The sequence below is a fragment of the Hyperolius riggenbachi genome, chromosome 4 (genome assembly GCF_040937935.1).
Source record: "Hyperolius riggenbachi isolate aHypRig1 chromosome 4, aHypRig1.pri, whole genome shotgun sequence".
In the NCBI taxonomy this organism is placed as follows: Eukaryota; Metazoa; Chordata; class Amphibia; order Anura; family Hyperoliidae; genus Hyperolius; species Hyperolius riggenbachi.
In genome coordinates, this window is record NC_090649.1 from 249,917,024 (window position 1) to 249,929,788 (window position 12,765).

A 12,765-nucleotide genomic window follows, 5' to 3' on the forward strand; every position below is an offset into this window, starting at 1 on the left:
GGCAACAATATTTTATTTGGAAACAAATGTTTATTTTTCAGTTTTGTGTCCCACACGAATTACATGCCCTTATTTGCAACAGTAATATTCCCTCATGACATACATATTAAAAAAAAAGTTGAGTCACTAAGGTACAGTCATTATGTATTTTGTTATGTATATATATATATATATATATATATATACATAAATACAGATAAATAATACTCAGATTCCTGCCTTGTATTTATTGTATTTATAAAGCGCTGGACATTATATATATATATATATATATATATATATATATATATATATATATATACATATATATATATATATATATATACACAAATTATTTTTTTGAGTGATGGTGATTGAGCGGGGAGGTAATAGGTTATCTTTAACCATAACATATCTTCTTATTGATGCCTGTGAACATGTGTTCCCATTCACTGATTACTAAACTGCAACTCTGCCGTGGGGGAGAGGGGCACCTGGGGGAGGTCCCAGGTGCATGCATCCACGCACACCGTGCATTACAAGCTGAAGACACATATCTAGGCCCCTAGAACGGAAGCAGTCTTCCCACGGGTTGTAGATATACTGCCACAAACAAGGCTAGTGGTTAAAGTGTGAATTATTATTGCTTGATTTTCATAATCAGAAAAAAATCTGAAGATATTTCAAATGAATCCAAAAGCATTTTGAGTGAATTTGAATTAGAAATAACTAACCACTGATATTAATAGAGGATGCTATATACAAAGATTAAATACATGTTTGTGCTCCACATGAAATGAATCACTGTTTAGCTGGTGCAATGCATGCATTGTGTGAATTGCTGTGGTGGAAGATGCCCTCTAGTGGTTATAAGCAGCAATGCAGGTGTATATTGATGAAGACTGTGAATAGTGCAGTCAATTCCTATACACAACAAAAGCTTTTCTACAGTTGTTTAGCACATTCAATTCCAATCTAGTACTACTTAATTTGACTGCTTGGGCAATCATATTACGAAATATTTAAAAAACTATGAATTCTATAAATATGATGTAGTACTATTGTATGAATATGATGGCTAGATAGGGTACTGGTTAAGGGTACCACCTTTGACATGGGAGAGGTTTGAATACCGGCTAGGGTCAGTACATATTCAGTTTCTTATTCCCTATTAATTTCCTACCCCCACGTGCCCCTGGTGGGAACGCTACCCGGGAATACAGAGGTCCTCAGCCAGCTGAGCAGCCAACAAACAGAGGAGAGTCCATCCCAAAACTCTGATCTCTGAGGAAGCAGGCGTTCAAGCTTGCGAAACAGCTGTCAGATCATGGCTTTATCTGTATTCTTTCTTGTCTGGGGAAAAAATAAAATGTGGAATTGCTTGCACTCATCTGGTGCCCGGACATCTTTGTCTCTCCTACATGCATAGTACTGCTTCCAATCCATGTGGCACAGTGAGTACTCTGCCAGACCCGCAGAGGTCTGCCATTGACGCATCTAGTGCCGATCAAAACTCTCTAACATCACATCCCAAAACTCTGTGCTGTTTAATACTTTTGAAGCATGTGAGTGCATTGGAATTTTATATTTTAATAAATCCCAGCAGTTTTACCCTATATGAGGCCTTTTTATTGAGGAAATGGGAGTGCAGTACACAAGGTGTGGAAGAAGCAGTTGAAGGTAAAAAGGAAGCTGAGCCAGAGTGGTGGGAGATGACCTGAGAATGGTCCCAATGCTACATTTGACCTGCCAGTAGGTCGCTACACACGGTGAGTTGCTCACTGGGGTGTGGTGGTGGCTATCTATCCAAGTCATTTGATTCAGAAGCATACAAGGCAGGAATCTGAGTATTATTTATTTATTGTATTTATAAAGCGCCAACATATTACGCAGCGCTGGACATTAGTTAAGGCTACAGACAATATTTAGGGGTGACATACAGCAATAAGACAATACAGGAATACATGCAAACCATATCACGCAGCACAGTATGAATACAAGGTAATGCTTAGTCAGTCACTGGATGGGAGCATGGAGATTAGGCAAGTTAGGTTCACTCAAGAGTTCACTCAGATCCATAGGATAAGTGTATGTAATGGAGGTGTGGGAACAGGTAGGAGACACAAGGAGGAGGGCCCTGCCCGAGTGCTTGCAATCTAGAGTAAAGAAGTCTAACACGCTAGACTCTCTTTTTGGAATGTGAACTTTGTGCAACATATTCATAAGATTAACTCTCATGGGACTTGATGTTTTTTATGTTTCTTATGCAGGAAAATCTGATGTGCTTATTGAGGAGAACTCTTGCATCTGTATATCTTGCATAGTGTATAGGTCCTTCTACCCTTAAAGAGGAACTCCAGTGAAAATAATGTAATAAAAAAGTGCTTCATTTTTACAATAATTATGTATAAATGATTTAGTCAGTGTTTGCACATTGTAAAATCTTTTAAATCCCTGAATTACATTCTGAAATTTATTACATGGTGACATTTTTACTATTGGCAGGTGATGTAGCTGCTGCATGCTTTTTTGACAGTTGGAAACAGCTGTAAACAGCTATTTCCCACAATGCAGCAAGGTTCACAGACAGGAAACTGCCAGGAGTACTATGGTCCTCAGAGTTTCTTGTGGGAGGGGTTTCACCACAATATCAGTCATACAGCGCCCCCTGATGGGCTGTTTGTGAAAAGGAATAGATTTCTCATGTAAAAGGGGGTATCAGTTACTGATTGGGATAAAGTTCAATTCTTGGTCAGAGTTTCTCTTTAAGGTGAAATATTAGTTCCTGACACTATATATAGACACCATCACATAGCCAGCTGGATAGGGGGAAGGGTTGATTTTTGGGATCTTAGTGGCTTCCTAATGTATGTCTACAGACATCATTCTTCTGATAGACATCACACTACCTTTGGAAAAAAGGATACACATTAGGAGTCCGGCTCCACAGCTGAATCCTTTACAGGGTACCATGCAGATCAAATTTGAGTGTGTTACAATGTCTCAGGGATATCAATACCAAACCAAAGCAAATAATAGACCCAGAAATAGAGTGCAATGAATATTATCAGCTGTTTCCAATCCGGTCCATTGAAAACAATCAATAAATGGCCGGAAACTTTCGCTTAACCACTTTGTGGAAGATTCATTTGCAAAGTATCTCATTAGTAAACATTAGTGGCAATTTGCATCATACCATTTTTAGAGTGTGTTTATAACTACTAAAAGGTGTATTGGAATCATTCTGCTGAGTTTTAAGTCTGGTACACACATCTAATTTTGATTGCTCAATCACTAAACAATTTTACCCTCTCTACGTAGTATGAGAGTTTACCTACACAATCTGTTCATATTTTTCAAAATCTGTGTCCCTCATACTACATGGTGGTTGTAAAACTGGCCAATCCTTGACTTATCAAAACTGAAGGTGTGTAAGGATTTTCTATTGATACCTTGTGCATTGCATCCCTCCCTACCTTTTAATATTTGCTTTATACACCCTCTCTTTGAATTCATTTTTAACAGGATCTACCATTTAGCAGTTTAAGTCCTGGAGTTGGCTGTAGAGTAAAGTGAAGAAGCAAGTGGGAATGATCTGTCCCAATATATTGAAACAAAATTATGGCATCCTCGGTATCACTCTGAATGTTTAATCCCATTGTATGTGCAAATTATGAATAAAGAGGCATTGCAATAAACTATGATTTACTACATAAAAGTATACCTTTAGTAATATCAGATATTACAACTAATCTTTGAATACATTTTTTCTCTTGCTCATAGTGGGGGACATTCCAAGAGTGTCTGAGTCCAAATATTATTAGGTTTTTAGAAATTTGCGCAGAACTGTCTCAGATATCTTAAGAAACCAAATAGTGCAGTTTCCTTCTTAAACTGTTCTTAAATAGGAGGAGTTAGGAAGGTTTCTCAGACAGTGCAGTGTGTGAGAGAAATTTATTGATACAAAAAAGAGAAGTTATAATAGCATAAATATATTATTTACAGTAGATTACTGTATTTTAGGTTAACTGACAAGATGTAATGTTAATAAATCTCACTAATATTATAAATGCGAAAGTTAATATTATAAATGTGAAAGTTTGGATGTTTATTACTCAATCACTCCAACAATGGTTGAGTGGATGAATGAAATTTGGCCCACACATAGTATTTTACCTGGAATATCATATAGGATACTTTTTATTCCCATAACCAAAAAGTGGGTGGAGACATATACAAATTTCACTGGGAAAATGTAAACTGCAGCCATTCTTACACTGCTAATGGTATGGTTCTCAAACTTTGCACAGTTGGTCACTGGGTGACTGGGATTAATATTCAGAAAAGTGGGTGGAGCCTACAATAGCCAATCAAAATTCACCTATTGATGTTCAAGGGGAATATTTCATTGCTGCCATTTTTGCACTGTTAATGGCACAAGGCTCAAACCTGGTACAGTTGGTCACTGGGTGACTGGAGTTCAAATTCAGAAAGGGGGTGGAGCCAAAAGCAGCCAATCAGATTTGTTTCATTTCAATGCAAATTATTGATGCCAAAGACCACAAAGTTCACAAACTTGGTCATTGAGTAAGTATGCTTTAGGGTTAGAAAAAGTGGACACAGCCAACACCAGCCAAATGCATACCCGGCAATGCCGGGTCATCAGTGGGCGTAGACAAATACAAATTTTACTGGGAAAATGTAAACTGCAGCCATTGTTACACTGTTTATGGTAGGGTTCTCAAACTTTGTATAGTTGGTCACTGGGTGACTGGGATTAATTTTCATAAAAGTGGATAGAGCCTACAAAAGCCAATCAAAATTTACCTAGTGATTTTCAAGGGGAATATTTAATTGCTTCCATTCTTGCACAGTTAATGGCATAAGCCTTAAACCTGGTACAGTTGGTCATTAGGTGACTAGGGTTCAGATTCAGAAAAGGGAGTGGAGCCACAGCCAATCAGATTTGTTTCATCCATTTCAATGCAAATTATTGATGCCAAAGACCGCAAAGCTCAAAAACTAGGTAATTTAGTAATTCTGTGTTAGGGCTAGAAAAAGTGGGCGGAGCCAATACCAGTAAAATACATACCCGGGCAATGCCGGGCCATCAGCTAGTATATAATATCAATGTATTAGAGCTGAAACAAAATCAAGCTTAGAAATCAATGCCTAGGACTAGAAGGGTTAAGCACAGAACAGCTTCATAGGATTCAGCAGGGTGTAGGAGAACTCACAAATCATGTCTAGTCTGCACTGCATGATCTGTAGAAGTGCTATTAAGTACTTCTTAATCTGCAGCAGTTTAGGAATGATTTTGCACTTTTCTTAACTGCAGGGCAGTTCTAGAAATTCACACCAAACTGTTGCTATTAAGTGGGATTTAGGCTGCTTTCACAGTGAGACGTTACAGGCGCACGTTAGTGCAGCCTGTAACGCAGCCCACTGCACAGTACTGAAAAATCAATGGGCTGTTCACAGTGCCCACGTTGCGTTACATTTTAACGCAGCACATCCGTTGAGAGTGCTGCATGCTGTGCGTTATGCGTTGCTAAGCCGCGTTAGACTGTGCGCACATGCTTAGTAGTGTTGGGGAGGAGTGGAGAGTGGCCAGGCACATGGCTAATTAATATTCACTGCACTCAGTGACGTGCAGTGTTTACTTCCTGGAGTGGCCGCTCTGTGCGGCGATTGGCCGGGCGGGACCACGTGATGCCGCATGCGTCCAAGAGTACGCATCACGGCATCACAGACGCCAGAGTGAGCTGCACAACGTGGCTCACTCTGACGTCCACATCAGAGAGCACCAGGCGTTGCGTTAGGGGCACATTACGTGCCCTATAACGTCCCCTAAACGCAACATCCTGGTGTGTAAGTAGCCTTAAAGGAAACCTTAAGTCATATAAAAAAAAGCACTTTTACTTACCTGGAGCTTCTACCAGCCCCTGCAGTTGCCTTGTGCCCGCGCCGGTACTTAACGATCCTCTGGTCCCCCACAGCGGTTTAGTTTCGCTTTCGGCGATTGAGCCTGTTGCCAGCCACTGCACCTGCACAACCCTGGCCACTTGTGTCCTCGTTCACGCTCCTGTCACAAGGAGTGTCCTGCACAGGCACAGTAGAGATTTTCTGGTACTGAAGGGGGCCAGTAGAAGCCCCAGGAAAGTAGAACTGACTTAAAGCAGGAGGATTAGCCATACTATGCCAGGGGAAAAAAAAACACATACCGTATATAAGTAGATAAATACTACTTACATAACACATGTATTAAACTGACCACGTTTTAATTTTTAGTGAATTTTATATAGTAAATGAAGAGAATTCTGTTCCTGGTCGGAACCATGTCTTTTACCTACAGTCTGATGTCATTTCTTCCTTTAACTTTTTTTCCTCCAATTGCTGAGTCACCTCAGCCTTGCTTGAAAACACAAGTGAGCAGAGGATCATGTTTCAGCTAGGCAGCTAGGCAGGAAAATAAAGGGAAGAGTAGGAATATATTATAGATAAAAAGAACCCCCAGCATGCAACTGTTTGGCAATGGCTATTAAAGGGCCAGTGCTCCTAAGGTATGTTATAACGCCAAACCATAACAGCAGAAAAAGTTTTGAAAGTTTTGAATGCAGGATTAGCATCTTTATCACTTAATACACTCAGACAAGTTGCTGTTGAAATTTGATTTTTATGGTGACATAAAAATCCCGCTGCTGGTTAGAACTGTTTAAGAAGAAAAAACTCTTGATAATGCTTTGATAAATCTGGCCCAATATCCTTTAAATGCTTTCTGACAACAACATTGCTGCTGTTAAAACTATTGTAATCATGAAATAAATACTCCTTTTACACCTTCCATTGTGTTAAAACCAGTCAGCTTTGTCTTTCCTGCATCCTTTTTTTGTTTAAAGATTTTTTCATTTGGTCTCTGGAGTTGTAATGCAAATAACCTGCTTCTCCTTTTACCTTGAGACTTATTTAACCTTTTGAGCCCCAGAGGTTTATACCCCCTAATGACCAGGCCATTTTTTACAATTAGGCATTTCACAACATTAACGGCTCATTGCTCGGTCATACATCTTAGCACCAAAATTAATTTTACCTCCTTTTCTTCTCACAAATAGAGCTTTATTTTGGTTGTATTTAATTGCTGTTGCTGTTTTTATTTATTAATCCCCCCCTTTAAATTGACCCTAAGATACATACACTACACTATACATACATGGACATACAGTGGAGAAATAATTATTTGACCCCTCACTGATTTTGTAAGTTTTTCCAATGACAAAGAAATGAAAAGTCTCAGAACAGTATCATTTCAATGGTAGGTTTATTTTTTTTTTGTAAATTCTTTATTTAGTAATTTTTCAAAAAGAATAACAGGCTTTACCACAAGTACATAAGAGATGGTACAATGTCACAACTGGGCAAGAATACATTGATTGGTCAAATATACATGCAGAATAATAAAATGCACAGATTTCACAGCAAACCAGTGCTGTATCAACAGGAATATATATATTTGGCCACCCAACCCTCGGAGGTGTGGAACACTGAGATAGTATTGGAGACCTACTGTAACTAAGCGACTGGGGCATTACAGCGAGTAGAGAGAAGCATCGGTGTCCGGGAGCCCAGGGGGGATCATACATCCCAGGACACCCATGAAGTTAGCTATGTAAGGAATGCCTCATTTTCTAAGCTCAAGTTCCACTTAAGCATATACTGGTGAATAAATGAGTTTTACTTAACGGTGCTATCTAAGTTTCCAGCCAGTTTGATAAGGACCATCTTAACAAGGAAGAGAATAGAGAGATTAGCGAATAGATAGAAGGAAGATAGAACATAAAGGAAGAAAGGAAGAAGAATAGACGTCTGAGTCTACATGGCGGGGTCCCCACCCCTAGTGTTTTTTAGAAAAAAGATGCTAATTCTCCTAAAATCTTATAAGAGACAATGCAAGGGTCAAGCTAAGATCACAAGGCTCACGGGAGTGAGGTAGAGAGCAGATCCTTATAACCGTCAGACTCAAGATATTCATACCATGGCATCCAGGTGCGTGAGCATTGCTCCGAGGTATTATGAATGGAGGCTGTAAGTGATTCCATCTCAGATATATATTTAAGCTCGGCTATCCATTCCAGAATTGAAGGGGGATTAGTGTCTTTCCAGTGCCGAGTTATAGCAACTCTCGCTGCCTGCAGTAAGTGCCTTGTCAGAGATTTTTTAACTTTTTTAATAGGTGTATGTGTGTGATTTAGAAGATAATAAGCAGGATCGGCTATCGGATCAGCACCCGTGAGCTCTTTAATACAAGTCTGTACCTTAGTCCAGAAACTTTTGATGATGGAGCAATCCCAAAAGATATGGAGCAATGTCCCCAACTGTTGTTTACATCTCCAGCATTCTGGATCAGCAGTGGGATAGATCCTATGCAGTCTGCTGGGCGTAAGATACCAGCGGGTTAGTACTTTGTAGTTGGTTTCTTGAACTCTAGAACATATAGAAGATTTGTGATTTAAAAGAATGATTTTATCCCACTGCTCATCCGTAAATGAGGTCTGTAGCTCGGCTTCCCATTTTTCCCTTAGAGAATGTGACCAGGATTCATCTGTACATATCAGTTGATATATTGTGGTCAGTGATTTTCTTATTGGCTCTTGTCCGTTGCATAACAGTTCAAATGGCGTTAAAGGTCTAGATAGCTGTTCTCTTGAGCCGAGTGAGCTAGCAAAATGAATAAACTGCATCAGGCTCCAGGGGTCCAAAAAGGGGCAATTTCGAGACCCCTGCAGTTGCTGGATTGTACGCCATTTTTTGCCAATAAGAAGATCTCTGGCTCTGAGAGCCGAGCCCATTCTCCATGGTATGTAAGCATTACCATGGCAACCTGGGGGGAACATTGTATTATCGAGTATAGGCAATAAAGGTGAGGGCCAAGGGGTGAGGTTGTGAGATTTGCGATATTTCACTAAAATTTTGAGGGTGGAGTGGACGGATGTAGATATATCGGGCGGAGTTTTAATCTGCCAAGGTAAAAGCGAGAGATCCTGTTCTACTAATGCTGATTCTATCTGAACCCATCTCTTCTGAGCAAAGTGTCTATGCCAGTCGACCACTCTGACCAGGCTAGCTGCTGCATGGTACTTCCTAGCATCTGGAACAGCTAGTCCTCCCTGACCCTTGGGGAGTATCATAGCGGCATACTTTATTCTGGCCGGTTTACCCTTCCAGATGAAATTCAAAAATAATCTTTTAATTAAGTTAAAATGAGCCGGTGGTGGAGATATAGGGAGGGCTTGGTATAGGTATAGGAGGCGAGGCATGATATTCATTTTGAGAATATTTATGCGACCAAACCATGAGAAGTGGGGGCGGTTCCACTCCTGAAGGTCCTGGGATAATTTGCGTATAAGGGGAGGGAAGTTTAATTTATATATTTCTTCTAATTTGACTGGAATCTGCACTCCTAGGTAAGTAATAGCAGAGGAGCCCCATTTGAAGGCGAAGTTAGATTGTAGTTGATTTCTTAAGGAAGAGGGAAGAAGAATACTTAGGGCATTGCATTTATCTAGATTAATTTTATAATTAGAGAGAGATTTGTATTTGTCTAGCTCCATGAGAAGATTTGGGAGAGAGATAATGGGATTTTGTAGATAAAACAGAAGGTCGTCTGCATAGGCCGCCACCCTGTGCTCCTCAGAGTCTACCCGAATCCCTTTAATATCCGTGTTCAAACGAACTGTGCGAAGGAATGGTTCAATAGTGAGAGCAAAAATTAAAGGAGACAAGGGACAGCCCTGCCGTGTGCCATTAGAAATAATAAACGCATCAGAGACAACACCATTTGCCCTAACCTGTGCCGAGGGACCATTATAAAGCGCCAGGACTCTAGAGAGCATCTTCTGCCTGAGACCGATGTGTTTAAGTGTGCCTTCGAGGAATCCCCAGTCCACCCTGTCAAAAGCTTTCTCAGCATCAGTGGAGAGCAGGAGGGCTGGGGATCCCTTTTTATATAGCCAATCGAGCAGATCCAAGGTGCGAATGGTGTTGTCTCGCGCCTCACGCCCAGGGATGAATCCCGTTTGGTCTGGATGGACTAGGTCGGGTATAAGTGGGGCCAAGCGATTCGCCAGGACTTTTGCCATAATCTTTAAGTCCACATTTAACAGGGATATCGGGCGAAAATTTGAGCACAAGGTGGCGTCCTTACCTGGTTTAGGGATGACCGTAATATGGGCTCTTAGCATGTCTCGGGGTAAAGAAAGAGCAGGGCCCTCATCAGGGGTTAAATCATTAAATAGTTTTGCTAGGTAGGGGCAGAGAGTATCTTTAAAGGACTTATAATAGTCCAGTGAGAGGCCATCCGGACCCGGGGCTTTGCCCGTGGGGGAGTCTTTAAGGACTTGTCTAATCTCTATTTCAGAGATTGGTTCTTCTAGATCCTGGGCTATCTCGTCTGATAGTGCCGGTAGTCCAGAACTACGCAAGTATTGCATAGTATCCTGGTTAGGTACAGGGTCATTTTTGTCAATATGTGGGTTTTTTAGGTTATATAATGACTGATGGTAATTTCGAAAAACCTCGGCAATCTCTTCATTTTTAATGTGTTTACAGCCTCTGGAGTCCTGTATGCTGGGAATATTACTAGAGGCATATTGCACCCTCAGGGCTCTAGCAAGTGTTTTGCTACATTTATTGCCGTATTCATAAAACGTTCTTTTGCATTTGGTAGCGATTTGTTTTTCCCTGAACAGCAATAAGCTCCTGAGTTTTTCCCTTTCTGTTTCTAGCATCTGAAGTTCAGATGTCGAGAGTGAGTTTTTATGTCTAGACTCTAGTTCCCTAATGGACTTCAAACATTTTGCTATTGTTTCTTCTCTTTCCTTCTTTAAACGGCTTGCTTCTTGTATAAATACTCCCCGTATGACACATTTATGGGCCTCCCATAGGGTGGCGGAAGACACCTCGCCATTATCATTAATGGCGAAGTAGCGCTCTAGTGCAGTTGAGATGCGCTGTTTAATTTCTGGCTCCTGCAAGAGAGAGGTGTTAAGGCGCCAGGACCTAGGTAGGTGGGACTTAGGCCTAACTCCCAGAGTTAAAGTGACTGGTGAGTGGTCTGAAAGGATAGCTTGGCCTATATCAGAGGACATTTGCTCAGAGAGAAGGTTTTGCGAGACCAGCATAAGGTCAATCCTAGTATAGAGATTGTGGAGCCTAGAGAAGTAGGTGTAATCCCTAGTTTTAGGGTGGTGAACCCTCCATACATCTACTAATTGTCTACTTGACAATAGGTTCCTGCAGTGTCTGAGAGCCTTGTTAGTGCAGGAACTTTGACCTGAGGAATTATCTATGGAGGGGTCTAAGATCATATTGAAGTCTCCACCTAGGATCACACTTCCCTCAGCAAAGGAGTCCATGGCCTCTAGAGCTCTAGACAGAAAGGTAGCCTGGCCACTGTTAGGGGCATACAAGGTTCCAAAGGTAAACTTTCTCTGTAAAAGGGTGCCCTTAATAAAAAGGAATCTACCTGCTGGATCATGGCGTTCCTGCAGGAGCGAAAGCTCTACATTTTTTGCTAGTAGGATTGCAACCCCTTTTGTTTTGGAGTCAGGTGATGAGCTAAAAAACGCTTTTGTAAAGTATCTATCTGTTAGCTTTGGGGGCTCCGAGCCCTTGAAGTGGGTCTCCTGTAAAAACGCCACTTGAACTTTCTGTTTATGTAATAGGCGTAAAAGGGCTCTCCGCTTCTCAGGGGTATTTAGGCCCCTTACATTGATCGTCTGTACTTTAAGGAACTTCTAGGTGGTATAGGAAGCTACAAACTGTGAGGGGGAAGCCCGCCACGAGACACAGGTACAAGACAGGATAGAACAGATAAGGAGTTAGTGAAAAGATAAATGAACAAGAATTGCTGGCAGTATTTGCCAACCACTGACAACTTTTGAACAATTGCGAGAACAACATTAAGAATTGAATCAACATGTTTATCGCCCTACGGGCGTCCATGTGGGAGGAACAGAGGGAACACAGCGACCACATCAGAGACTCCGGGCACCCACTAGATAATTCACATGGGGGCCCCGGGAGCATCCAACCCAGTGAGCCAGTTCCGGGGAGCAGCAGGGTTAGCATTATCTAGGGAGGCATCTATACATAGGCCACATATCTTTTAGGTGAGGATAAAATATAACAATTATATATAATATAACCGGAATTTTTAAGGAGGAAAAACAGGGTAACGTCTAGAATACAGTTATCCTAACCTGAGTAACTTAACATCTATAGTGTTTGCATAGCTGGCAATTACCAGGGGTGTTTTTTTGATTCTGCACGGTGGAGCAAACATTTAGTGGGCTAAAGACAGAAATAGTCAGACGGCATACATGATAAGATCCGCATCAGAAATTCGTGTTAAGGCGCCACAATGTCTCTAGGAGACTCATAGGTGAGCAATGTGCGTAAACCAGCGCAAAGTCCAGGCTTATAAGACAACTAACCACCGCCTCAATACTTGCATATATCCCCACATAACATGCATAGTCAACCCCATATTGACAAGGCATAGAACGTGCATTTACAGCTCTTGCAAGTCAAAAAGTGAACCCCGCCAGACAAGCAGTGCATCGGTGTGTAACAGGCCGGCCGAAGGCTGACCAGACATGTGTGCCATAGCCGTATCAGATATTGACCCGTGTATAGAAGGTCTAAGAAAGTCAAGTGCATTAGGGACGAATCAGAATCTTTGTAGAGGAACGATTGTCTAAACGATCATTCCCCCAGCCGACATACTCA